Raw genomic sequence first — 27,677 nt, forward strand, 5'->3', positions numbered from 1 at the left:
TTACTATATTCTTACATTCATTGATGAATTATTCATTTAATCTAATCATTTCTTTAAGCGTTACAAACCTTTTTAATTTTTAAATAAATGATTGTTTTTTTCAATTTTTAAAATTTTTTACTTCTTATTCATTGTTGATTAATTTATACGAGGTGCCACAGATAAAGTTTTAAATTTTACTTGCGTCTTGATTTTGAAAATTGAACATAATAATAACTTATGTAAAATAAAGGGGTACTCTACGATGCTGTTTTTGAGCTTTTAAGACATTTATCATGGGTGTTATATAAATACAATTTTCTACCACCTATAGACATGTTATTAGTGTAGGTGGTAGAAAGTTGTTTTGAAATAATTGGGAGATCCAATAAAAGCACACTATCGTGTACTGATCCTTTGATATATTGCAATAAGTTATTTAAAATATTATTGTATAAAAAATACATTTTTAATTATATAAAGTTTGCCATAGAAGCATGACTCTGGTACCCAAGTACCCACTAACTTCTGATTTTATTTCTTCTTTTATTTGACTTAGTCTCTTCTATGTAACTTATTTGATTTTCTTTATGGTCAGATAAATAATCTTTGAGCTAAGTGTGTGACTGCGTAAAAATACATTAGTATTTTTTGACTATAGTTATGTTTCAATATATTACCTTCAATACGTGTCCTTAACTGCATCTGCTGACTATTTTTCTTATCCTTCTCTAAAGAATTTTTGCTTAAGCAACATCAAATATTACATTTCACTAAATTTAATTGAATCTTCAATAACTCTAAAAGTTAAAGTTAGTTATTATGATTCATTTCTTATTCTTGTACAATGTATTAGAAAAATAAAAACTGTTAAATGGTTTCAGAAGATATTTAGTGAAATATATTATAGGTCCACTTTCTTAGAGTGAGCTTAAGTTACTGAAAAAAAGTGTTAATAATTAAAAGTTTAAGAAACAACACAAAGGACAGGAGGAAGTATTATTTGATATAAAGGTACGCTGGATCAGTACAAGTACACTGATAACATATTGGGACTTGCGTAGCACAAGTGGTAGGGCTGCCATTGCCCTACTCAAACTAAAGCAGAAGAGGCATGAGAATAGCGCGGTAGCTGTACTGCACTTGGGTAGCAGCTGCACTAGTCTCCTGGTACGCACGTTGAGCCAGGAGTATGGTGCAACAGTGACACTTTTGATTAGGTTAATAAATATTATTGTAGTAAATAAGCATAAGTCCTATTCTCACTGGAATATTTTTTAATGAGGCTATCATTCATGAAGCTTATTATGAAAAAGTTTATTTACACCTTTAGAGGCTACTTTTTTTTCTGTCAGTCTTTTCTCTCTTTTTTTCTTTTATTTTTTAGCTAAAATCAATAAATATTGTTAATTAAGTGGGTAATTATAAAATAAAGAGTTCTACGACCGCTTACTTTTGAGGTTGTGTGGACGATTTATTACTGTATGTCAATAATTAACTTACTGAGCTGGATATCAATTACAATAACTTCAAAATTGATTAAAATTCACTGTATTCACTCTCACATAGCAAAATAAATGATTTGCAAGTAAAAACAACACAACTTTGCTGTGTCTCACTTATCGGGACAAAAGCATAAAGATAAAGTGTACGTATATGTATACGGTACACGCACTATGCTTTACCATTAACCGAGCCTTTCAAATTTTAGATTTACGTATACTGAGATATGGTTATAAATAAAAAATCCGCATTAAAAATACTAATCTTTGTTTTTCAATATATTTAAGAATACCTAAATTCGTGAAAAAAGACATATCCTTACTAATTTAATATAATTAAGAAAAAATTCAGTAAAGTGAAAGTCAAAATAGGTGCAGATTCATATGTTTCGTAGTACTACAATGGCAGAGTTGCAATAAACATTTTTTTTTGTAATATTCTATACGTACTATGGCCTTGAAAATAAATTAAATTATCAATGTTTTCACGTATAATTTAACGAAATTTTTTTACAATCCTATATACTCTCCATTATTAAAATATTAATTAATTTCAAAACATCCCATTCATTGGGACGTTGTCTCACAATCGGAACATTTACCTTATTGAGGTTAAATAAAAATCTGTCTGTCATGAACACTCACATATTGGTGCGCAAGTGTATGACTTAATTAAAAATAATTAACGGTAATCAAGTCATGATACTCACATGCACGTTAAAACAGAGATTCTAATACATGAGTAACTATAGCGTCAGTTATCCCGTAATACTAGGTCACTGCCACCCAACTCTAGAGTGCGAGCCTCCCTGACTTATGCAGCTGCTGCACAAGTGACAGTGATTGAGGTAATAACAATAAGGGCACTTTGTGCGTTGTATGCACATGCATTGGCAGAGGATGCCCCAATATTTCCTGAGTGTAAAGAAAATAAACTAGATGGTGCATAAAAAATTAGCTTAAGCCAGGAAAGTAATGGCTGACAACCAATCCAAGAATGATAAAGAATAAATTTTCGAATAAGAAAGCAAAAAGTGCGAGGAGGAAGTGATTAAACAATGTCAGAGAGGTACACTCAAAGTCTCGAATAAAAGAGAAATGAGATGATGTAAGCTGGAGGTAAAAATTAGTCACAAGAGAGTTGTTGTTGTTGTTTTTTTTTTTTTTTTTTTTTATATTTCTTTCACAGGATGCTTAAAAAGAGAAGCAGTTCGCAGACACAGAAATAAGACACTGTTTAAATCTGAAGATAAAAGTCCTCTCTTCTTCACAAGGACTGAGAAATACAGAAAAAAAGAGATGTAAGAGCATTGCCTGACAAAGTTCAACTTTGTTACTAACAATAAGATAGCCCAATATAAGAGCAAAAGAAGGGCTATGAAACAAGTACCAGTGGTAGTGGTATCAGTGGTATGCATAGAAATAAACAGTTATTAGGATAAAATATAGATACTATACAGATGACAACACAACATACGGGGAGAGACCAGGAGAGTGGTTAAGGCAATAAAAAAAATATCTTAATGCCTAGTAGCAACAAAACCAATCTGATGTCAATAACATAACAGGCGACTATTATTATTTATTATTGGTCTATTATTGGTCAGTAACACAAGTTGTTAGAATATGCAATAACAACATTGTCTCGGGATTATAGATAGCAACTGTAGCAGGGAAAAAAAGTATGGACAACTTTTGTAGTTAACGGCAATAGTGCAAATTATAACCAGGAAATATCATAAATGTTAGCAGTGCTAGAGTCTAGGAAAAACACATAGTAGAAATATCGACAGATTATTGTCGAGTAAATGAGTAAAACAAATTTTAAGTTCATTATGCTTTGAGGTTTAGAACATAACTATAGAAAGGCGTTATTACTAAAAATTAGAGAATCGGAAGTCGACCCACGAGATAAGAAGTGCTCTGAGTGCGTAGTGGGAAGAATTAGTGAAGGGAATAGTTGAAAAAACGAGATCCATGAGAATGTACACAGAGAAACAAAAGACTTAAAAAATCAAAGAAATAAGGATACCTCTGTCGCGGACAAACAAAAAATATACGTAGAAGTATTGAAAACAGAGGTTTTAATAATGAAAAAGAAAAAAAATGTAAAAAAAAGAAAAAATAGGGAAAGGAAAAAAAAAACAAAAATTTAAAGCAATTTCTAGTTGAAATAAGTTTTTCGATGTAGCAACAAGCAAGCAGTAGGATTTACAAACATGATTAATCAATGCATTAAAAGCAAATAAAAATTTTTGAAATGTAATGTAAAACTAAAGAAATTCTGTGTAGCTTCATATAATGATTGCATAATAGCAAAAATAGCAAAAAAAAATTGGCAAATTAGAAACTTCCTATAATCTTGAGAACTTTCATAATCCGTACATACTTTTTGTACTTAATTACAGGTTTAACCTTATAAATTTGATGTTAACAAATTTTAAGAGCATTTGGGCAGATTAAATAAGCTCCCAGTTGAAATTTGTTATTTTTATATGTTTACTTTTAAAGAAATAAATTAATGTGTGATTAGGAAAACAAACTTTTGCATAAAAAAAAATTCTTTTAAAAATACGATTCCACTCATGACTTCATTAAGCAAGATGGTGATCACTCGGGACAGAATTCAAACTCGTGCAACTTTCATAATTACATTATTATGACTCTTCAAGACATTTCAAATGATAAAATTTCTTTGAAAAACTTTGCTTTTAATGAGCTGCTAATATAGTAATTAATTCGATAGCTTATGACAGAATAAATTTTTCTAAATTATTTTTATCTTTTGTAATAGCCCGAGAAAGTGGAAAAATATAACTACAAAGAAATTCGAGTTTTAATTTATCTCGTACGATCTTTGTTAAATATTATCGTGAGCTGAATTACCTTTAAAGTAAGTAAAAGCTAACAATTATTTGGATGTATTCAAACTGTTTCTTAAGACTATCTTTTTAAAGGTGTTAGTATCCATGTATATCTATATTTATGTAATATCAGTGTATATAAAACACGTTATTGGCTTAGTGGTAAGTATACTTTATGTTCATACGTCATTCTAGCGATCGTGGATTTGATTTTCGATTAATGCAGATTTTCTCAACAACTGTTTTCACTGGAAAAAGATCCTATGAATCTCCGGCTGTTTCGAGACGGGTTTTTCCGTGGAATTTTTTTTTCAGAATAATCCCAGGGTTTTCTTCTTGCCCAACAGGTCTTCGAGTCTGGGTGAATACGAAACTATGTTAGGGCTATAGGTAGAAATTAGCTGATCCGATACCAGGTGCCAGGCTGAAAGTGCTGACATTACCGGTGATGAGTGGTCCCAGAAATATGGGGCTTGCCTGGGAATGCTTATTTGCTTGAATACAATGCTTCGTTGGAGAGCGTTGGCTTAACTGGCGAGAAGTGAATGCCTGAGATACGGAGTCTTTTCTGAAAAAAAGCTACACAGTGACGATTATGTTGTGTATAATATTAAATGAATATCTTTGAATAATTCAAAATTAAGGTTATAATATTGTTTAAATATTCTACCTTCGTGGACGTTTAATTTTACTGTTATTTAATCTAGTATATAATATTTGATCTTTTATAAGAAAGGGAGACTAATATAATTTATTCCATCAAATAACGTTGCATAATTAATAAGTGCCAACCTAAATTAAGTGTCGTTCAAATATTGTCACTAGTGCCCACAGGCATTTTGTCAAAATCTTTAATCAGTGTGTCCGTAATGAGTAATTGTTCTGGGGTTTTTATCCGTTCAATTTTCTTTTGCAGATATTTTGTAAAATTACGGTCGTAATTAGGTACACCGCAATTCGGTCTAATAATAAAATTTTTGTTTTATTTTTTTTTAAGTCTGATTAGTGTTTTAATGGCTTCCCATACAACTGTTACGTTGAGTCCGGATTATTTCAATTATTTCTTCTTATTTGTCATACAGGGTGTCCTATATTGTCATACCAAATAGTTGTTTGTACAAGTGTCTTACTAAATATTGTTAGTAAGGTTTTCGTTATAAATCTAGCTTGCTATTTGTCTGTAAGGTTCCCTTTCTTGAAATTTGGAATGTCTCAAGATTTTACCTTATCCATTATTCTTCTTAGTGACTCGAAAACGTCTGCAACATCTTCTAAAATAGTTTATTTTCTTATTACTTGACTTTTTATGTTTTTTTTTCTTTTTTTTTTTTTTTTCTTTTTTTTTTGTTATAATAATCTGAAAAATCGTGAGATAGACGTATTAGATTGACAATTTTTGCCAATAAAATAGACTATTGTCTCTTTTAAGAAAACGTTAAGTGATCATCACATTGCTTATCAACTCTGGCTTATTTTTATTCTCTTTATCGTTGGTTCTACTATTACTTAAGATAATATAGACTTTTTGGTCTTCTTGTTCATAGTGATTATAATCTAAATGGTGTTATTACATAATGAAAGTCCAACCTAACTAAAACAGCATTAGTAATTATAAGTAAATTTATTTTTTAATTAAAAAATGAAAATTTTTTCCAACATCTGTACTGTCTTTGTTACGAAATAATACTTCAATTGGTAAATGTTCTTACTAATTATTAATTGGAATTACAAAATGTCGTTTCTGTTAATCTTCAACTCTACTACTATTATCGAAGTGTGTTTTTATTTTTAAAATTTTTTTTAAACATTATAATGATTAGTAGGCAAATTAAACTTTATGCTCCTATCCTGTGAGTTGTGGTTAAGAAATGCCAATATGCCGCTATTCCAAAGTCTTTCGTATGATAAAATACGTTCAACATATTCTTATAGTTTTCACATTGTTGAGGAGTAACATGACTATAGAAATGTTTTTTACGGTAAGGTTTTCTTCAAATATTTAATAATTTTATGAATTCATACGACCAATGGTATACAAGCAAATGTTGATACATCTAAATCATTGTATCAAGAGGTGCATATTCATAGATGGTGGCACTTTCAATATAAGCACTCTATATCCTCCATACATGCCCTTTTTTTCAATATCCAGTATACTTAAGACTCATAATATCAAACCACATTAATTCTTCTTCAAGAAAATTTTCTTAAAAAATAACTGAGAATGAGAAAAATGTCCTCCCCGGGTGCGGATCGAACACACAACCTCCTGTTTACTAGACAGTTGCTCTACCACTTGAGCTACCGAGGAGCTGTACATTCACTCGCACCGTAAGTTTAGATAAGTTTCTCTTTCTCAAGTGGTAGAGAAATTGTCTAGTAAACAGGAGGTTGTGTGTTCGATCCGCACCCGGGGAGGATATTTTTCTCATTCTTATTTATTTCTCAAGAAAATTTTCTTGAAAAAGAATTAATGTGGTTTGATATTATGAGTCTTAAGTATATTGGATATTGAAAAAAAGAGCAAGTATGGAGGATATAGAGTGCTTGTATTGAAAGTGACGCCATCTATGTATATACACCTCTTGATACAGTAATTTAGATGATTCAACATTTGCTTGTATACCATTGGTCGTATGAATTTCTAATTTACTGACAAGCATTAGAGTCACATAACTACTTAATAATTTTATGTCGATAAATATAAACTATCTCTATATCACGATGCCAATTTCCAGATATGATAAGAAATCCAAATTTCGTATCAATAATACGATTCTACTTGCAATGAATGCATATAGTAAACACAGTTACTTGACTGTTATTTTAATAAAAACCAGGTAAAGAATTTTGTACAAAAAATAATAATTTTAAGCAAATGCAATACTCATTACATATTTTCCATTTTTTGAACAGTTTTTTAAACTAAAAAACAAAGGAAAAAAAAGGTAGCTGATAAAAAATAAATTCGTAAGGGCACCCGTCGATAATAACTGAGTTCATTATTGACTGAGGCTTCGAAAGTTTCAGTTAAAAAATTCGGTAACCTATTAATACCTGGATATTTCTTACAGCAATTAAAAAAAAAAATTTGGTGGCATATTACAAGAAGTCTGATTACACATTAAAATATTTAAGACATGCTTTTAATTACTTACTTTTATTAAATAGTTTTATATAAGATAAATTACAACTTGAAAATAAGTATATTCGTCAACTTTTCTTATAAAATTATAAGTTAGCTTAAAAAACGAAAAATGAAATATTTATATTCAACAAATACTTTCCATCAATAAAATCACATTTTAGTGCTTAGAATAATCGCACATGAAATGCGTCCTGCTGCTACTGGCAAACAGGCAGTTCTTTGGTCTCAGTATTACAAACGTTGTAAAACCAATTTACTAGCGTATGCTTTAGAAAAGAATACGTACAATTAATTCAAAGTACACAGAATAAATTATTTCGCAATGCTTTGTGCTCCTTCATACTCATCACTGACTGCCACTTAATCTTTTTTTCAGGTGAGATATACCTATTATCTTTAGAGTCATCATAATTTACTATTAAATATTTAGTTCATAGCGAAAGAACTTTATCAAAAAAAAGTATCCGTGTCATACCTTTATTTTAATATTTGGGAAAAAAGATTAATAGATAAATCAACTATAGATAACGTTTGAGAATGTTATTCATTTAATTTATCTTAACATTATTGCATGCTTTTTTCTATGTTTTTTAACTACAAAATCAGACATAACTCTTTTGCTACTTTATTATTTTCTAGCTGAATTAAGAATGTATTTTGAAGTATTGAAATGTGCTTTTACATTAGCATAAGTTATTTTTGCTGATAAAAATGTCAAAATTCGTAATTGTTCATTCTTTTGGTGTTTCAGTCATAAAATTTACCTTTCTAGTTTCTTCAGTTGGAGAACAAATTACAGTTTTATCAGAGACTGCTTGTCAAATAATAAAAACTATGATTAACAAAAAAAGTTGTAATGAAAATAAATATTAGGAATACTCACTTGTAATTAAAGGAGGAAAAAGAGAGTATTTTAATTGAGAATTCCGATGACTTGGCTTAACTTTTTTTTGAAGTTTTGGGTTTAATATTATCTAGTACTATAACATTACCTACGTTTGTAACACATTTTATACTAAAATTTATTCTCGACTTCTTTCCTTTCTTCATTTAGGTAATACCAAATAATCACAATGACTATAAAATAGTTTGTCATTATCCTTTAAAATAAAGTTTTGACAATATGTATCAAACCAAGCAGACGCTAAAGACAATAATAAACACAGTGAAGGAGCTCTTTCGTAATCAGAAATTATAGATCTTACGGCTATAGACTATAGGAGAGATCTATGGTACTGCTGATAAACTAACGCATAAAGAATTGATGGTAGTTCAAATAATCTATTCAGTCGATGGTACGTATTATACCGGTCTTTACACCGTACAGTAGATAACTATTTAATTGAAGTTTTGAGTCTTATCTACGATCGAAAAATAAAGGCCATATTAGGCTAAGCGGAGAAATATGGTTCATCACTTGTAAAGACAATAAATACGTATCATAAAAATTTACTGTTCACATATCATTGAATGTATTAATTTTTATAACTGAAAATTTAAAATACATGTTTTAAATGAATTGACCATTTGATGTCAAAAACTATAACTTTTTTTTTCATATTAAGAAATACACAAAATATAATACGTATCCTCAAACGGTGCCATAGTTAATAAAACATCAAAAATACACAATTTAGATCAATAACTTAAATGTAATGCATTTTTTACTTGATGATTGAGAGTACCATTATCGGACTTAAAGGAACGTGTTTTTTACTTGTAAATCTGACTCCATAAAATTTTTGGAGTCAAAAGCTTTGATCGAATGCTTTTTTACAATTTTCAGGTTTTTTTTTTTTTTTTTGTTAAGGTGAGAATATTACTTTTTAACTTTAGGACCAATTCTTCAAGAAATTTTTTTTGTATGCATTTATTGTTTTCATCATAATTATTTTGTTCTAGTAATAAAATAGAGATAAAAACTCATTGAGCACTCAAACACTCGTCTCTCTATACATTACACAGTTATTTGATAGATTTGGCGATAAGCCCTGCCCCCACCAACCTCTACTACCACCCCACAACCTCCTTACTCCACTCCGAAAAATAAGGAAAATTTCATTAAATTCTTTCCGTACGAGTTTCTCAAGATTTACTAGTTGTTTTTACTCTCTAAAGGTTCTTCTTTCATATGTTCTAGGTCAGATGATTTAGATCGCCTGATTATAGAATGTATCTATAATGAGGTACTACATCTAAAAGAAACTTCTTTTTAAATTTGTAAAGTTATTTAAAAATATTCATCTAAAAAATGTGTACAAAAATTTGATCGTTACCAAATAAGGCTTAGAAACATGTAGTATGTCTTAATATTTCAAAAATTTTACCATGAAATATTAAATTGTAAAGTTATCAGGACCATGAGTATCAATTATAATGAGGATTTCTTGAATTTTATAGTCCGGCTTCTCTATCCAAAATCTAGTTAGAAAAAAAACCAGTGAACAGTGGGTGTTTGGCTACCCAAATATCAAGTTACATATATTATAAAATTATAAAATTATTTGGCAAAGAATTTAATTATCAGTACAAAAATACCTTCTATAAAACAATATTGTGTACCAAGGTATTGCAAGTATCGTAAAAATGAGTACACCTAAGTTAATTGGGTATGGTTTCAAATAGTATTTTCATATTTAATAAACGATTGTAAGCAATTAATTACAGCACAATACAATAAAAACAATGTATAGGCTGGCAAGTGCAAGACTGTGCGCTTTCTTCGAATTTTTCAATAAGTTAAAAACAACCTCCTACTGCCATGCTGATTATATCTCGAACATCACGCTCATATCTATCACATACCCTCGCACACTTATTCGTAATCCATATTAAATACCCAAAATATAATTATACCTATAAAATTAAAAAAAACTATTCTGGAGTACTAATTTTTTTCAATAGGGTAGTATTACATGTCAATGGATATCACTTCAAGACTTTCATCACACACAGGTTTTTTGGATAGGTATTATTTACATAAAAAATGTATCCGAAATAGCATACAAAATACCCAAAAAAAATTTCAGAACGCTTAACTGTACCCTTTTTATATGTTTAGTTTTTAAAAATCGCAATTAAACACGTAAAATTGCATATATGTGATCTGTATTGATCTACCAATTTTTTGGTATAAAAAATTACTTTTAGGTAAACCTATTCAATTTTAAAATACATCCAAAAGTTAGTTTTTAAATAAATTTAAAAAGAGGTATGCGTAATCAAGTATGCGTAAAAGCATGTATGTAAGCTTATCCACGTGAGAGAAACAATCGCCTGCTTTGCTGCACGTATTTGCGCTCCTCTCACTTCTTTAAACTTTTCCGTTGGTAACTATGTGAAGAACGTCCTTAAGTCAAACATTATTTTAATCACAAATAGAAAAATTTTGAAAGAATGGAACACAATAAAAATCAATTATTGTATTTATACAGTAAAAAGTTTTTTTTAGTTTTTGGAAATTAACAAAAAAAAATAAAAAAATTTGTATGAACAATCATTTATTTGTTGTAAAAGTAAAAAATTAACGATAAGAAAATCAATATTAATAATACGTAGAAAAGCTACTTTGCTGAAATTCACTAATTTCTAAGTTTTCCAAAAAAACATTTTGCTACAAAAATTAATTTATTAAATAAATCATTTATAGTTTAACCAAATCAATTATTATACAGTTAATAAGAATTTACGTTAAAAATAAGTTATAAACAGTTAGATAACATAAAGTAATCAAATTTCCTTTTTTTTTTCTTTGTCAGAATTTATTAAAAGAAAAGAAATAGAATTCAATGAAATTCCAAATGCATGGTGTGGTAGCATTATGTGCTGTAGAAGGGACCAGAAGTACGTCACAGGGCTCGAGGAAAAGGGGGGAGAATCAAGCATAATCCACTTCCGTCACACTTTTTCTCAAGGCGGCCAATCCTGCCAATCCTTTGATTAAATATTTTCGTTAAGTTTTGTGCTCTGTGATAGGTAACTTTATCGTCTCCTTCATCTTTTTTATTTTCTTTCAAGCCTGTTACATCATGAAATACGTCATAGTCTATGTCTTTGCTTGGTAGAATAGGTAGCCGCTGATTGAATATCTAAAACGGTGCTAGCGTCACTTGTGCGACCAACTATTGAACCTGATGAGGGCCTTGAGCTTATTCTGTACGGAGTGAAGTGTTGTTTAGCAAATAAAAAGTTTGTTAGTATTATCATTTGCATCTACAATTATGTTATTTAAATAGATATTGCAACTTCCTCATTTAAGTTTTTTGTGTTAGAGTCTGTATCAATTGTCTGTTATAGTCTATTTTTGTCATAATCTGATCTTTTGTAAAAGTCACGTATTGATAAACGTTAATTTTTCGCTGAAGCCAATTCGCTGCCGCTCCAGTCGTTTTCTGAGAACATTCTTGTTCGTCAATCTGTGCCAACGTTTGTTGATTCTCTGAATGGCAAAATTGATTTTTACTAATTATTTTCATTGTTTTGGAAGAAATATCTGTGTATTCATTGTTATGTGTTAGAATATAAGTAACTTCGAAATTACACGTGCGGCACTAGAACGCTAGGCCATGAACATGCGGAGGAGCTCTCGAGTTGCGTGATTGATACATGTTAGATGACGATACGTACATGCAGTGAACAAGTAAACGTCGCTGAGTCAAGGTGCCTCATGTTCAATATGGAATATTAATAATAATAATAAATTTAAGTATGTTCTAGAAGATTTGTTTTTGACAATTTATTTTCCCAGGCTCATTTGTTTTTATCATGGTAGCAGTCCGTGGTTTGATTTGCCTGTTTCGTTCTTCTTTTTTTTTTTTATTTTTACATGTCTCTTCGGAGGCACGTGACAGTCGCTTATAAGACAGACTGTAAAATTAATAATGGATAAAAAATAAGTAAAGTATTAAAAAGATTAGTATAAAACGTGTGCAGTGATGTAAAAAACACGTATTTTAATGCAAAGTTTATTAAGATGCGAAAGAATTAAAAAGCTTTATGAAAGAAAAAGTTTGGCACGTGTTTAGTGGAAAGAAGTAAAAAGGCGATGTTCGAGTATAGGTAAATAGAAAATATGCAATAAAAAGAAAAAAACTGAACAGATTGATAACGAGAAAATCTTAAAAGAGATAAATAAGGTAAATTTTAAGTTAAAAAAGAAAGACAGAGTCTACGTGAGAAGGAATTTTTCGAAAACTTTGGAAAACGTGCTGTGTATATTAAAAGCAGTCGAAAGCGAAAAAGAAGAAGATGAGATGGCAGGCGATATTGAATTCATGTTTCCAATTTTTTTTTGTAGTAATTATATTTTGTGAAAAAAGAGAATGCTGCTGTATTTAAGGTTGAGAAAACGTGAAGATATAATTAAACAAGGAACAAGAAATCACAACGAAAAAGAATCAGCTTCGAAAGATAAAGATTTAAAAGCGATAAGTTGCACATTTTGTGCATTAACTGTAGACTAATTCGAATAAATATATAAGGAAAGAAGCTTGTCTAATATCATTAAAAAGTAAGATAAGTTATATGTGAGACAATCAACAGCATTGAAAATATGTGTGAGAAATAAATTAGATGAAATCAAATTAAGTGACTTTGAAAAACCTAATGATTTTTTAGTGAACTTATAAGGATAATAATTGAATTAAAAAATGCTAGAGCAACGGTTAATGAAGAGAAAAAAGTTAACTATTTACTAAGAACATTACCTCCCGCATTGGAACATATTAGTGATTAAATAGACAGTTAAATATGTTTAAAACGAAATTAAAACGTGTGAGATGAAAAATCAAACATACAAAAATAAATACAATAGTAGAAATTCAAGTGTGTTTCAAGTGAAAAAGAAAAAAGTAGAAACTGTTATAAGTGTGGGAAGTCAGGACGTTTCTAAAATCAATGTTATAATAAAAATTTAAATCAACGTCAAAACACATCAGAAGAATCGTGGACTGGTGTTTTAAATGTAAACAGAGGAAAAAGTATTCAACAGCGAGGAGGTAAAGGAGGTATGTTCGGCAACCCCCAACAGTAAAACTTTCACTACAATAACAGAGGCCATGGCAGAGCACAGCGTGGTCGTGGTGGATATCAACAGTGGCAGAATCACTATTGGCAACAACAATATTATCAAGATTATAGTGTTAATTATGGTAGAAGCGATAGTGAAAATCAAAGTACTTACAAAGACTTAAACTGTTCAATTTTGAACAACAATGTAGTAATAACACGAATCAAAATCTTGCTGATTGTGAAGTAAATAATTTTAGTAATAAGATTTAATGAATTTTGGATAGTGTTTGTACTGATCATATTATAAATAACTTGAATTTTTTTTTCAAACGTATTAATCTACAAAATCCAGGCAATGTTAAAATAGGCGATGGAAAAATTTTAGAAGCTACAAAAATATAAAATGTAAATCTATTATTCAATCTAAATGATAAAACTAAAGAAGTCGATATGAAAAAACAGGTGTTAATCTCGGAACCCCTGACAGATGTGAAACATAAACGAATATGTAATTTAACTTGGTAGTAATTGATTGTCTATGATAAAAATAGTAATTTTTGTCAGATTAGTGCCATCGTCTCCAGGGCTGTTTTGCGGCTCGAGGGACTTGCGAAACAGGGCTCGAGGAACGTAAGACAGACATGGAGCAATGGCGCTCATGTGGCAAATCCTATTTTTTCTACCGAGCGCACACTAGCTTCTCAAAAACGCGCTAGGTAGGAAAAGTATTTATTTTTTTGACTCTAAATAATCTTCATTTCATATTCTTACATTAAAAAGACAGTTTATTTATAAATGTATATTTTTACTTATAAATGTAATGGATTAGGAAAAATCAAGTTATGTTTATATTTTTTTTGTTTATTAACATATAAATGACAACAACGAGAAAAAACAACAGTACACGGCAAAGAGTATCTGTACTACCTACCTCCACATAGGTACATACATAAGTTTAACAATACGTTTGTGTGTATTACTTTTTCTGTCTCTCTGCTTCTTTTCAGATACCTGTTTACTGTGCGTAGTTGTGCACGTGCGCGAATTCCGTTGGCTCTTTACTAGAGATGGGTTTAGATGGAGTTTGAATAAACACAATTTGAAAACTCCGGAAAAACTTTGCATTGTGGTCAAATATTGATGTTATAAAATAATCTTGTTCACAAAGAAGAAATTTTTTAAAAATGATGAAAAAATGCTGCTTATTCTAATATTAATTTATTATTTTCTACAAGCACAAAACATTAAAAAAAACAATAAAAAAGGTCTACCCGTATAAGTACAATAGAGAGATAAAGAGAAAGCGCGACAGGAGACAATCAATGGCTCTTTCTATCTCACTTACTTTTACAGGTACTACCAAAATGCTTTTTTCATTTTTTTTCTCAACATTTTGCACTTATAGAAACAGAATTAAAAGTGCTTATTGATAGAAAATTTGTTGCTCTACAAGCTGGTATTTTTTTTTTTTTTTTTTTTTTTTACATTAAACCATTAAAAGATATAAGCAAAACAAATTTTCAAACTTCATTTTACACAATTTTATCGATCAATTTTGTAATTCAGAAGTTTCTGAGTTGGTATCCATAAGTAATAAGAACAGAGATTAGATAGGCGTACTGCGTAACACAATAAATAAGGTCCCGAACTATTAATCCAAAGGATGAGGTTCAATTCTCGGAGTCAGTAAAATTTGTAAATTTTATTTGCTCATATATAATGTATAATATATATACGTATGTATAATACATATATGCTATTTAATTATTATATACTTTTCTATATAGCTATATAGACGAGTAGTTTATACACTTTACAAACAAGAGAGGGGCGGCAGTAAGCGTGTGAAGAAGACAGAGAGCCGAGCTGAGCCGAGTTGAATCGGAGATCGTGCCATCGCATAGGTCGCTTCATGGCGTCGGTCAAAACCCCCAAGCGCGCCAATAGATGTTTCACGTCGGAAACGTTTACTATGTTAAAAAAATGGATGAAAATCTAATGAGTGTTGTTAAAATAACAAATTATAATAAAATTATTATGGAAAATATTCGTGCAAAAATATTTAATAAAAAGAATGAATTGCTTACAATGGAATATAAATGAACGATATTTTTAAGATTTTCAGCATAGTAGATAACAAACTGGCATACAATGTAACTAGTAATACAAGGTAAAAAGAAAAACATCATAGGATGCTAGACCATGTTAATTTTAATTATTTAAATATTTTATGCAAAGAAAAGTTAATTGAAGGGTTGCCTGATAATTTAGAGAATGATTATTTAAAATGTGGCACTTGTATTCAAAATAAAATGCATATTATTAAATTTTATAATAACAAACGTAGAGCAAATGATTTATTAGAAATCGTACATGTGAATTTGAATGGGCCTCACAGAGATAAATATAATAGAAATAAATATTTTTTAACTGTTGTTGACGATTATAGTAAAATTGCTAAACCATACATAATTAAGTTGAAAATAAAACTAATCATTGTTTAGAAGATTTTATAAATAAACTAGAAAACTAGACAAGTAAAAAAGTTGAGATGTGATAAAGGAAAAGAATTCCTCAACATAAATTATTGTGAATTTGCAAAGCATAAAGGTAATATAATAAATTCGTGCCCTCTATATATGCATGAGCTAAGTGTAACTGCAGAAAGATACAATTTATCAGTAATGAATACAGCAAGGTCATCTCACACAAAATTAGACATAAAATTTTAGCCAGAAGTAGTAAAAACGGCAGTTTACCTAAAAAACAAAACCTTAGTAAATACTTTTGAAAGGAAAACTCCGTGTGAAACTATGATAGCAATTAAGCTAAATTTAAATAATATAAAATTGTGTAGACGTAAAATATTCGTAAGAGTGCCGGTGGTTAAACGAAATAAAAAATATGATAAAAAGGCAGAAGTAGGAATATTAGTAGGGTATAAAAAAGTTGTTATAGAGTACTTATTAATAATAAAATTAAAATTACTGGATATGTTGATATCGTAGAAGAGGACGTTTAATTGGTAGGTTTCAACGGTGAAGAGAATTCAAATTTTAAAAATAAAGAAAACGATGATAATAAGTGTAGCAATAATGACTTGGTGTTTGATGAAAATATTAAAACTGTGAAGAGTAATAAAACTACAAATAACAATAATAATAATAATAATAATAATAATAATAATAATAATAATAGTCCAATAAGAAGGTCTAGTAAAATACGTGAAGAATCAGAAAGGTATAAGCCAGAAAATTATGCAACATGTATTTACGTAAATTATGTTAGTGTGAGCACTCCACAAAATTATAGTGAAGCAATAAATAATAAAGAGTGTATAAAATGGAAAAAAGCTGTGAATGGAGAAACCAATTGCATTATTAAAAATAAAACTTATGAATTAGAAGTTAGCCAAGAAAATAAAAAAATTATCGATTTAACATGGGTTTATATCAAGAAATCAGACAAAAGATAAAAAGCTGGATCATTTTCAAGAGATTTTCAACGAAAAAAAAAAAAAAAATTGATTACACATATTTACCTGTAGAAAAAACACAAACCCCCTAAATTTGATTGGCTAATTGTACACACAATTATATAATTATAAATTAAATGGATGTGGAATCAGCTTTTTTGAATGCAAATGTTAAATCCGTGTATGTTTAATAACCAAAAAGTTATAATGATGGAACTGGCAGGGTATGCTGGTTAGAGAAAGCATTGTATGATTTGAGGGAGAGCCCTAGAGCGTGGTATCAGTATTAAGATACTTATTTAATAAGTTTAAATTTTAAAAGAATCAAGAATGATAATTGTTTGTATTCTACACACAATAGATATGATTCAATTCATGTAATTCTTTTTGTTGATGGCATATGTGATGTTCATACACATCTTAAAATAAACATTTACTACAATCGTAAAAATGCTAAAATAACATTAGATTAGGGAAGATATATAGAATCTTTAGGAGAAAAATATGATGTAACTAGTGGCCCTTTCGTCTCGGCTTCGCCCGAGACTCACTAAATGGAACACCGTAGTGTGTTGATATGTAATGTCAAACGTTTTCAGTTAAAGGATTTCCATCTGCTTCTTACACTTCTCAGGGCAAAAATTTTCTTATTAAAAACACATTGGTTCGAAATCCATACAATTTATTTGGTCAAGTAAAGAGCTGTAAAAAGTGAAAGAAATATAATTATACTGAAAAGTACCGTGCATTTCTTATGCCATGAAATAATCGTTGGCGTTAAAAGGCCGTTGATTTGCAGTTTCTCCCGTATAATCTATGAACATGGCTATTTTTAAAGCTGTAAAGATTCAAAGCTTACAAAAAATATATAATTGAAAAAATTTTTTCTCTTATCTCACAACTTTAAACCAGAGCAACAAAGTCCTGGAGCTTAATCCCTACGTTTTTTATCGCAACAAAAATACAAATACACATTCTACCTATTTAAAAATCTAGGAGCTTTAAAAGATTAATATAAGGGTTATAGTAAAAAGCTCATCTCTCACTTAATGAATTCTTTATTTATCGATTTTTATGCGACTTTAATCTCGATAAATGTTTAGCGTCATTTTCTTGACGTTTAAAATTTGAATTCATTAGTTCCATTTGAAGTTTTCCTTCCAATGCGACTTCTTGCGGCTTTTGGCATAGTTAAGACTTTTATGAGCCTTACAGGCTACGTCTTTCTACTTGATAGGTTATAATATATTTGTTGGTAAGGTAATTCGACGTCCGATGACCATGAAAGACCGGCGAGCTTCTAAAGTAAACTCTTTCTTGAGTGACGTTTCCAGCAAACGTGATTGCCTGTATACCTCAGGGTGTTCTCTAGCCTGTTATTGTAGCACCACACTGATCGAAAGGAAAACTACAACGTTTGAAGATTTAAGGCTAGTTGAAAAGCTCTTTTCCTACGTCTCCTGTTATAACATCCAAGGCGTTGGTGTTTAAAGCACCTTTTTTTTTGCAGACTCAGTTGTTTTGGTGATTTAAGGTAGGTTACGGGACGCTTGCCCGTTGGAGACTGTCCCGTTGGCTCAAGTTCATTTTTTTTTCATAGCTGTAAGGTTCTTCCAGCGCAGACCTTGGAGAAGATTGGTGATTCCTGGTTGAATGCTTAGAGTTAAGGTGGTTATATAGGGTCGTCGGTCACCGAGGTTCCCAGCCTTGTGACAAACAACTCCACTTGTGACGTCTGCTAGTGAATGACTGGATTGGTTTAATAGTGGCCGGCTTCACATAGTCTTTTAGTCGACGAATTGTTCCCGGAAATAGTAGTAAAAATATATTTGTTGGCAAAGTAGTTTAAACTTAGGTGGCTCTTGAAAGAACCGATGAGATTGATGGTTAAGTAGGGAATGTAAATACTTACAGTGGTGTTGAAAAGGGCCAGTGGTGAAATGTCCAGTTATTCTTTACTATTATACTTGAGAATGGAGAGCCAGCTGCGAGTAGCTTGACTCTTATCCTTGGAGTCTTTATGTATGGAGACCGAACTAAAGGCAGGTACACTGGTGACCAGAGAATATCTTGTCTTCAGGTCGTTCTCCAGATAATCAACCGCTCATCGTTAGTTGGGGAAGTAGACCTGGAGAATACCTTCTCTGTAGGTATGCCGTTGGGACGATCCCTAAGAAGAGAGCCGTTGTGGCTGCCTGTAATTTTCAGGGCTGTCTTCCCTGGCTCGCATTTAAAGTAGAAAATTCTCTGACGGCACCAGGCTAGATGATTGAACAGCCACAAAACTCTAAAGTGTTGGAGCAGGTTGTGCTCTGGCTAGACACGTCTTCTGGTATTTCACTGGAGACGTTGACGTTACGAACGCCTATTTATCCGTGGCACTCATTTGTCTTAGTTATCTGGAATAAAATCCGATTTATTTCACTTGCCCATGAAAGAAGAGTGTCATTGGTAGCTGGAATGCACAGTTGCACGACTAACAACTCTGTTCTTGATGCACTACCGATAAATGACTACGATAATCTACAGCTCGATGGTGTATGTTATAACCACTCTTCATTATCTTTGATTGCGGACGGCTTTAATTTCACCTCGACGCCACCTAGCGGATCTTACTGAACTAAAGCGAAAAGATAGCTTATTTTAACAAAACTTTGAGCTTATTTATCGCTGTTGTTATCCAATTTAAAAAAAAAAAAAACTATACCAACACTATCTCGGAATCATCAAGAATCAGTATGAAAAATTTCAGCAAAATCAATTTAGTAGTTTTCGTGGTTAGCGATTACAACTGTTTTAGCGACTTTGCTTTATACGTTAGCAAGATAAACGCAAGATTATATGAACCTCCAATGGAGCAAAACTTGAAATGTTAACCCGCATGGTAGGCATCTGAAGTTAAAAACTACAGAAATTTCATAGGAGCACTTCTATATACAAGCTCAGGAATAACAACAGATGTAAGTTACAGCTTAAACTATTTAAGTAGATTTTAAAACTGTTCAAATTAAACTTATTACAAATATGCGATAAGAATTTGAAAATATTTGTATTTAACATTAAAAATTAAGTTTACGTATGAAAGAAATTTCAAAATCAATATCTTGACTTTTTCTGTTGATGCAGATTGGGCAAGTGATGTGGTTGATAAAAAAAGCAACTACTGGTTACGTTATAAGGTTGTTTAATAATGTAATATATCGGAAATCTAAAAAAGAAGGAAGCATAACAAAGTCTTTAACAGCAGCTGAGTATGTGGCGTTGTCTGAAAACGTAAGTGAAATATTATGGACAAGAGAAATATTTAAAGATTTCTTAATTGTTTTAATAAACCAATAAATAATTTTGAAGATACCTCTGTTGCGATCAGTATTGCAACTTTGGTAATTATATAAAAAATTCGAAATATTTTGCAACACATTTGTTCTTTGTAAACGAGAACTGTTTAAACGGTATAATGAATATAGTTAAAGTAAACTCAAAAGATAACGAAGCAGACATTTTTACTAAGACACTAGGGAAAATTAAGTTTGTTGAATTTAGAAAGGATTTAATATTGATTTAAAATAAAAGCATGATTAATTGAAATTTGTAACATGATAAAATTTCAAATTTAAGGAGGCGTGTTAGAATATAAGTAAATTTGAAATTACGCACTCTGTGCTGGGCCGCTAAGCAATGTGCATGCGTAGCAGCTCTTAAGTCACGTGATTGATACATGTTTGATGACGATACGTATATGCAGTGAATAGATAAACCTTGCTGAGTCAAGGTGCCTCATATTCAATGTGGAATATTAATTATAATAAATTTAAGTATATTATAGAAGATATGTTTTGACTAATTATTTTCCCAGGCTCATTTATTTTTAACGTTATGCAACAGGACTTTTTTAGTGATTAAATAATCTGATGTAGTACAAAAAATGACTACGTTAATAAAAAAATTAACTATTGTTAATTTTCTGATTTTCATAAAATATAAAAAAAAAAAAACTTAGTAATGTAAAATTTTTACACATCAAGCAAGAGTTTTTGTAAAAAGTAGACATTTTTTACCAGGGGCCAAGTCATTTTCAAGAGCTGCTTGGATTGGTAAAACAGCTGAGCTAACCGTATGTTATTTCTTTTTTTTTAGTGTACATACAAATGTCATGTGTCAAGTGTGTGTACACGGATGAGTATACCTCTATCTGTAGTAGCTTCCTAAATATCGCAATTTATTTATTTTTTTTTTTTTTTGTAAAAAAAAGAAACCATTTTTCAACATCAGTTTAGATCAAAAATGTACATACTAAAACGTAACCTTTTGCAAAAAAACCGTTACTCTACTCTGAGTTATAACCAATACAGTAGAGTGTACATACCTACAAAAATATGTCATAAATGATCATGGGTCTTCAAAAATTCATCTATTTTTTGAAACACTAACTTACTCTTAAAATCTGAACACTAATAGTAGACGTAAAGCCACAATGACACGATGATACAATAAGCTGTATAAAAATTGCGAAAATATGCCTAATGCTGTGCTTTTTGGAAAAGAAAGCAGTATTAACCAACCTAATGGAACGGGTGCATTAAATAAATTATATTTAGAAGAAGAGAAGTTCTTCACAAGTGTGCTGATTGCATGAAATTTTTTCTGTGTAAAAATGCCTGAAAATAGTTAAGAAGATGGGGTTAGTGGATAATTAAAATTAGTTAAAAGGTTTTAATTTTTTACAAGGATTAAGACATCTCATTAACTTGCGTATTTTAAAAATCACAATGTATACTCTTTCATGATGAATACTTAACTCTTTTCAAAGACTTTTTACTAGACATAAAAAATTAATGAACTTCAATAACATCCACTCAAGATCCCATATTTTTTTGCATAGTATTTTTTTGGCTTGAAAGCGTTGTTGTCTTTATTTTTTTGAAACTTCTTGTCTTATTTTTAATAACAACTTGAGGAATAATATACTAATTTAGTTTCAAAATGTCTAAATTTGTTGAACAGAAATAATCAAAGTTAGAAAAAAAGAAACCTGCTTTGAGCAAGGCTTTATTTAATTACCTGAAACTTCAGCTGATAGAGGGGGGTGGTATTTTTAGAGCATAAGTACTAAACACAGCGTTTAATAACGGAATCATATAGTTACATATGTATGTGTATTTATAAGGCTTTAGACGTAGGAATTAAACATGTTTATCATATAACAAATAGCTTCTACCGTTAAATAAGATTGTAGATATTGGAATTCACAAATATAAGTTTATTTGGATCAGATAAGAAAAGATTGTTCAAGTGTATGCATTGTATAAAGCCTGTAATTTATATTAAGTCTTATTTTCCACTAGACCAAAAAATTACATTTTTTACATGTACATTAAAGTAACTAGAGAATGCTCCCTTGTTTAAACGATATATATATATGTCGTGTCTTTTAATGGTTATTTTTAGTGTTTTACAAACATATGTTTATTTTTAAGTATAATCAAGAAATGAAAACATTGAAACTTATTCACTTTATTGAAATACGTAATACAAATTTGCAGACTTTAGTGGATTACTAAGTTTTTTTTTTTTCGTTAATGGGCATTGCTTAGTATTACCAAAAGTTTTGGAAAGTTCTATGGAGTAAAACTATTTTTTCATTATGTTTAGTAATGGCTCTCTAAAATAAAAGCCACTTTTGTTTCAGCCCACGCTACATGTTAATATATACTATATGCATATATTTAGACTATTCGTCTATTTATTTATTTAGAGCTTCGTAAACATTATGAGACACAAATTTTAATATGCGAAATAAAAAACTTTTTAATCTCTTTTTTCTCGGGACAATTATAAAGATAGCTTCTATTTACAAGTTTAAAGTTTTTACAAAAATTTTTTTTCGTTTTTAGATTAATTTTTGTGCTTTATGAGGATAGAAGATACAAATAACAAGATAAATTAAATAAAAATACCTTAACTGTTATCAGCATTCTCCGATACATGATTTTAATTTTGAGATAACTAATGCAGAGTTAAATTTCTAACTATACACCTATTCTCTCATAGTAAGCGAAGACATACATGCGGAGAACCAATAATTTTATCGGATCTCTTTGATTACGCTTTACAACTCTGAAGTCCAATGAAAGCCTGTGTTATACCATAAATTTGATATAAATGACTACCTTGCAGTAATTTTAGAAGTAGTAGTCTAATAGCTATTCAAGTTAATATCATAATCTCTTTTTTTCTGGTCACCGAAGCCAACAACACTTAGAACTACAATTATGTCAGACAGTTTAATAGTAACCTGATTTCTTGAAAAATAGTGGAAGAAGTTGCAGGTAGGAAAATGAACCGTAAAACATCAATGGGCTTGTTTCTAGCATCAGTTGGCGCTAGTGGGCCCAGGTAAGATTTCCATAGAAGTATAACTATATATTGAATGAAATCCATTTAATTTATAGGTATACTCCTATAGAAATCTTACCTAGACACACTAGCGCCACCTGATACTAGAAACAAGCCCATTACCTACAAAATAAGTAATACTTAAGCCCAAATAAAAAATCAAACATACTGAGTTATGCAAAATTTGGTAATGTAAAGTCTAATAAACAGTTGTAAATTGAATGTTATAAAGTTATTTTAGTAGGAAAAGGAAACAATTTTAAGACAGTATCCAACTTTGAGAATAATAAGATTAATCAGTATGATGGGCATAGTGATAAACCGAAAAATATATCCTAATGTGATAAAACAAAAGACAATAAAATTGTTCTTAATTAAAAAAACCAGAAATCTAATACAGTACAACAAAATAACAACTTAGTAAATATTATGTTTATTAAGAAGAAATCATAATAGCAAATAAAAATGGTGGATGTAATGTCATGGTTATAAATACTAAGGATAAGTGTGTTACTATCAAAAGTAGATCTTAAAGAAATTTTATCATTCAAATATATAACACGCGAGTTTGAACTGTTTACTGATAGGGAATAAAAAAAATTGTAACTTTGAGATGATTTAGAATAGATAAATAAACTACAGGAACTGCAAGGTCACTTGAATTCCAATGAACGTTGAATAATTTTCGAGTTAGTTAATGAATACACAGATATTATTTTATTTTAAGGATATTACTTACGTTGCATCGAAGTATAAACAAAAAATATTGTTTTAATGTATACCTAGCGATACCATTATTCGCGAATACATAAAATAGATGTAGAAAAACCTACATCATAAATATTAATTAATAGAATTATTGAACGACATATGTATTGAACACAACTTATATGGCAGCTTTATACGCTAAGCACAATTCTCGGTCTTATTAACAAAAACATAAATTTTTTCTCATAGCTGATCCTGAGCCGCTATGTAGACTACTGTCTAAAAGTACTCAGATTGCGTATGGTATTTAAGCTTACTGATTTTTAATGTACTTTTCGGTACAAGTTAGGAAAGTCTAACACAAAAGCAGATGCATTTCCTAAACATCCTGTAGCTCCTTTTTAATATGTAGCAAGTGGTTTAAATAATGTCTTAGCTTCGCTTAGAATCATAATGCCAGGGAAAAAACGAAAGATGAACGAAAAGCTGAAACCAAATAACAAAGTTAACAGTTGATCACACCGAAACCACTATTTTTAATTCAACAAAAATATAATTAATTCCATGAAAATAACAAGGAGAAAAATCGAAATGTATTGCTGCAGTAGGTTTTAAAGTATCTGTAACAACCCGGGGTTCAGGATGTCCCCTTGGTTTAAAAACAAGTGACAGATTATCAAAGTTGGATTATGGTGTCATTGCTGGAAAGACCCAGGCACAAATAGTGTCATAATCAGATCCGTTACCACTGGTCTTATCAAGTGTGTCAAAAATAGATCCATGTTAAAACATTACGAGACTGAAGCTACTAGATAGTCAATTTGGTTGATACTAAAAACAACTAAGAATCAGGAAATGGCTCTATTAACATCACATAACCATGATGTAAACACCAATAATGAAAGCAATAAAAATTACTCGCAAAATAAAAACAATAAAAACAATTAGTAGAAATAAATTTTGCTATTAAGAGAATTAACAAAGTTTGGCACAGCTTCATGAACAAGAATATTCTGAGAAAACGACCTAAGTGACAGGGATATAGCTTCTGGAAGAAATTTACGTTTATCAAAATGTGACCTAAAAAGGATTTAATTATGGCAAGGATAGACTGGAACAGACTTTACAATTGTTGCAGACTCTGACACAGAAGACTCGAACACGGAAGTTGCAGTGATACCTATTCAACCAAGTAAAGAAATATAGTTATAATAGAATACAGGCTGACATATAAAAAAAAGATGTACTAGTTAAGATGAATCAAAAAAAGAGTTTGGGGAAATACTTGAAATTGAGGTAAAAATGTAAAAAGTTTTTTCTACCTCAAAACGTACATAGAATAAGGTTTAATAAGAACTTTTATGCTTATTCGTGTAATATAAACCATTCTAGAAAAGTATGGTTGGCACAAAAAGATTTGACAATAAATGATCGATGTTAACTATATAAAAAAATGAAAATCATAACATTGGTACAAATAATATTCATCTTCTATACAGTGTACGTTTCATAAAAAATTACGGTGTTTGTTTTTAATACTTTTTTATACTTGAAAAAAAAAATTCTTAAGATAAATTAACTTTTATTCTGTGTCTTATAATTTCCAGTAAGATTTCAATATAAGCGTGTTTTTTCCTATATTTCGTGAAAAAGCGTTTCTGCAGCTATGGTAGAAATTCCCGCAGTTTGAAGGAGGCAGCTATGTGCCCCAATCGGAAAGTAGCCATACGCATGAAAAAAAAGGCTGCCTTTCTAATTGCCAGAAAACTTCTTGCCTGAAATTTTTTTTGTGTACTAATTTATTTATTATTTTTATTAAAAATTTTTTTTTTAATAAAACTGAGATGTGAAGAATACATAAAAAATGTTAATTTTTTATGACAGGACATGTGGTTATGTATGCATTCACTGTAACACCAAGTCGATGGTGAGTCCAAGTAGCACTATTACTTTTCCCTACCCGTGAGGTGGCGCTGGGAAGTTTTCGCGTGTGCACGAATGTAGTAGTTCTCCTACTACAATTCTCTATGCTGCCCAAATTGAACTATCCATACATACGCACATACATATCATCTCTTAGCCCTGGCTCCCCGAGTACTCGTGACTCTCGATGTGGCAACGTCCCGCGCTTGAGTCTCTCTTGCCTACGCAACACTTGCATGATATCCTGATTTCTGCTGCTGCTGAGCTGAAACGTTTTTGTTTTATACACATCGTGCTATTCAATGTTCATCCTTTTTTACTACTTTTGCTGCTTGAGAGGTTTTCTTATCGTCATCTTCGGCTTGGTCAGCCACGGTCTGTTCATTTGAGAAATAGTTCTTGTTTTTCCTTATTGGAATCAACGATTCACTGCTTGTTATGCATGGTGTATTCATTCATTTAAAGTGAACTAACGAAATGTTAGAGCAGTTTTAACCATATTTCTTTTGTAAAAGAGTTTTTATTATATAGTTGAAAATGATAACTGTTAATGATTTAAATATATAAATTTTGACTAATTCTTTTTACAAGATATTCGTAATTCTGCTAACGCTCCTCATCTGAGACTTTTTTTAATAAACCTTAAGCGAGCTAAGCAGAGCAGTAAACAACTTGTTTAAAGTGTGGTCTTAACTTTTTTTATAAACTGTCGTTAATGGGTATCCTAGTATTGAGCACAAGATTTTTCTTTGTTTACTTTAGTTTAATAACATATTTCAATTTAAATTATGTGGGTTAAAAAAGTTATCATGTTCTTGTACTTAGCTAAATTAAAATAATTTACTGGCTCAAATAGAATTGATTGGGTCACACTAATGAGTTATAGTATTTATTGTATTACTCATAAGTGACTTACAACTATCACTATTCGATAGTGCTGCTTCAGAGTTCCCTAGTACTTTGTGCAGTACTTCTCAGCAGCTCCTTAGACTACACAAGCGAATTTGTGGCTGGAAAAAAGTTGTTGCTGTTTCTGCTCTCTCTGCTGTCGCCGGAACCGCGTTTAGTAAGCCACTTTCATTGAACTCACTCCTTAGTGTAGTTCGAGTCTACAGATATCTGTGAAATATGCCTGAGTTGCCTCAGCTAACACGTTGTGTCTGACGTGTATAGTTTACTTATGAGACATGGGAGGCAAGAGTTTGTTAAAATTTTAGAAAACATGTGACAGATAAAAAAGTCATTTTTTCTCTTGATGAAGAATTTTCACTGCATCAGAGCAAGAAAAAACCAACCAATGAGTGATATTCATGCAAAATTGTGGTGGCAGCAAAAACAGTAGGTTAGAACTATGACGGTTAACGTTATAATCAGTAATAATGTAACCTCGCATTAGCAATAAAAGACCAAAATAAGTTTTAGTGTGACTATAAGTTTACAAATTTCGTAATAAACTATTTTAGGAATTATATCAATCGATTTTAATGTTATCAAATAATTTGTTAGTTATAATTTTTTAAGCGGAATACATTATTGAAATTTGTCAATCAACGAGCAAGTAAATCTGTCCATACATACTGATTAAAAGGTTGTTACTTTTCTTTTATGTAGGCATCAGATCGCCTAGCAGACTTGAACTTTTTTTTTTAGAAAAGAGAAGTGACAACTAGATG

At 30.4% G+C, this 27,677-nt stretch overlaps 1 protein-coding gene and 1 non-coding gene across 3 annotated transcripts in view; one reads left to right on the top strand and one right to left on the bottom strand.

Annotated features, from left to right (window-relative positions):
* Exo84 (exocyst complex component Exo84) overlaps window positions 1-27,677 on the top strand; it is a 276,725-nt gene that overhangs the window by 159,867 nt on the left and 89,181 nt on the right. The window lies entirely within an intron of this gene.
* TRNAT-AGU (transfer RNA threonine (anticodon AGU)) lies at window positions 6,584-6,656 on the bottom strand. Its single transcript has one exon. It is a non-coding gene; the product is annotated as a tRNA-Thr (tRNA).

Source organism: Copidosoma floridanum, unplaced genomic scaffold (genome assembly GCF_036245765.1).
Source record: "Copidosoma floridanum isolate Cflo_tuat_1 unplaced genomic scaffold, Cflo_Japanese_pri ptg000006l, whole genome shotgun sequence".
Lineage (NCBI taxonomy): Eukaryota > Metazoa > Arthropoda > Insecta > Hymenoptera > Encyrtidae > Copidosoma > Copidosoma floridanum.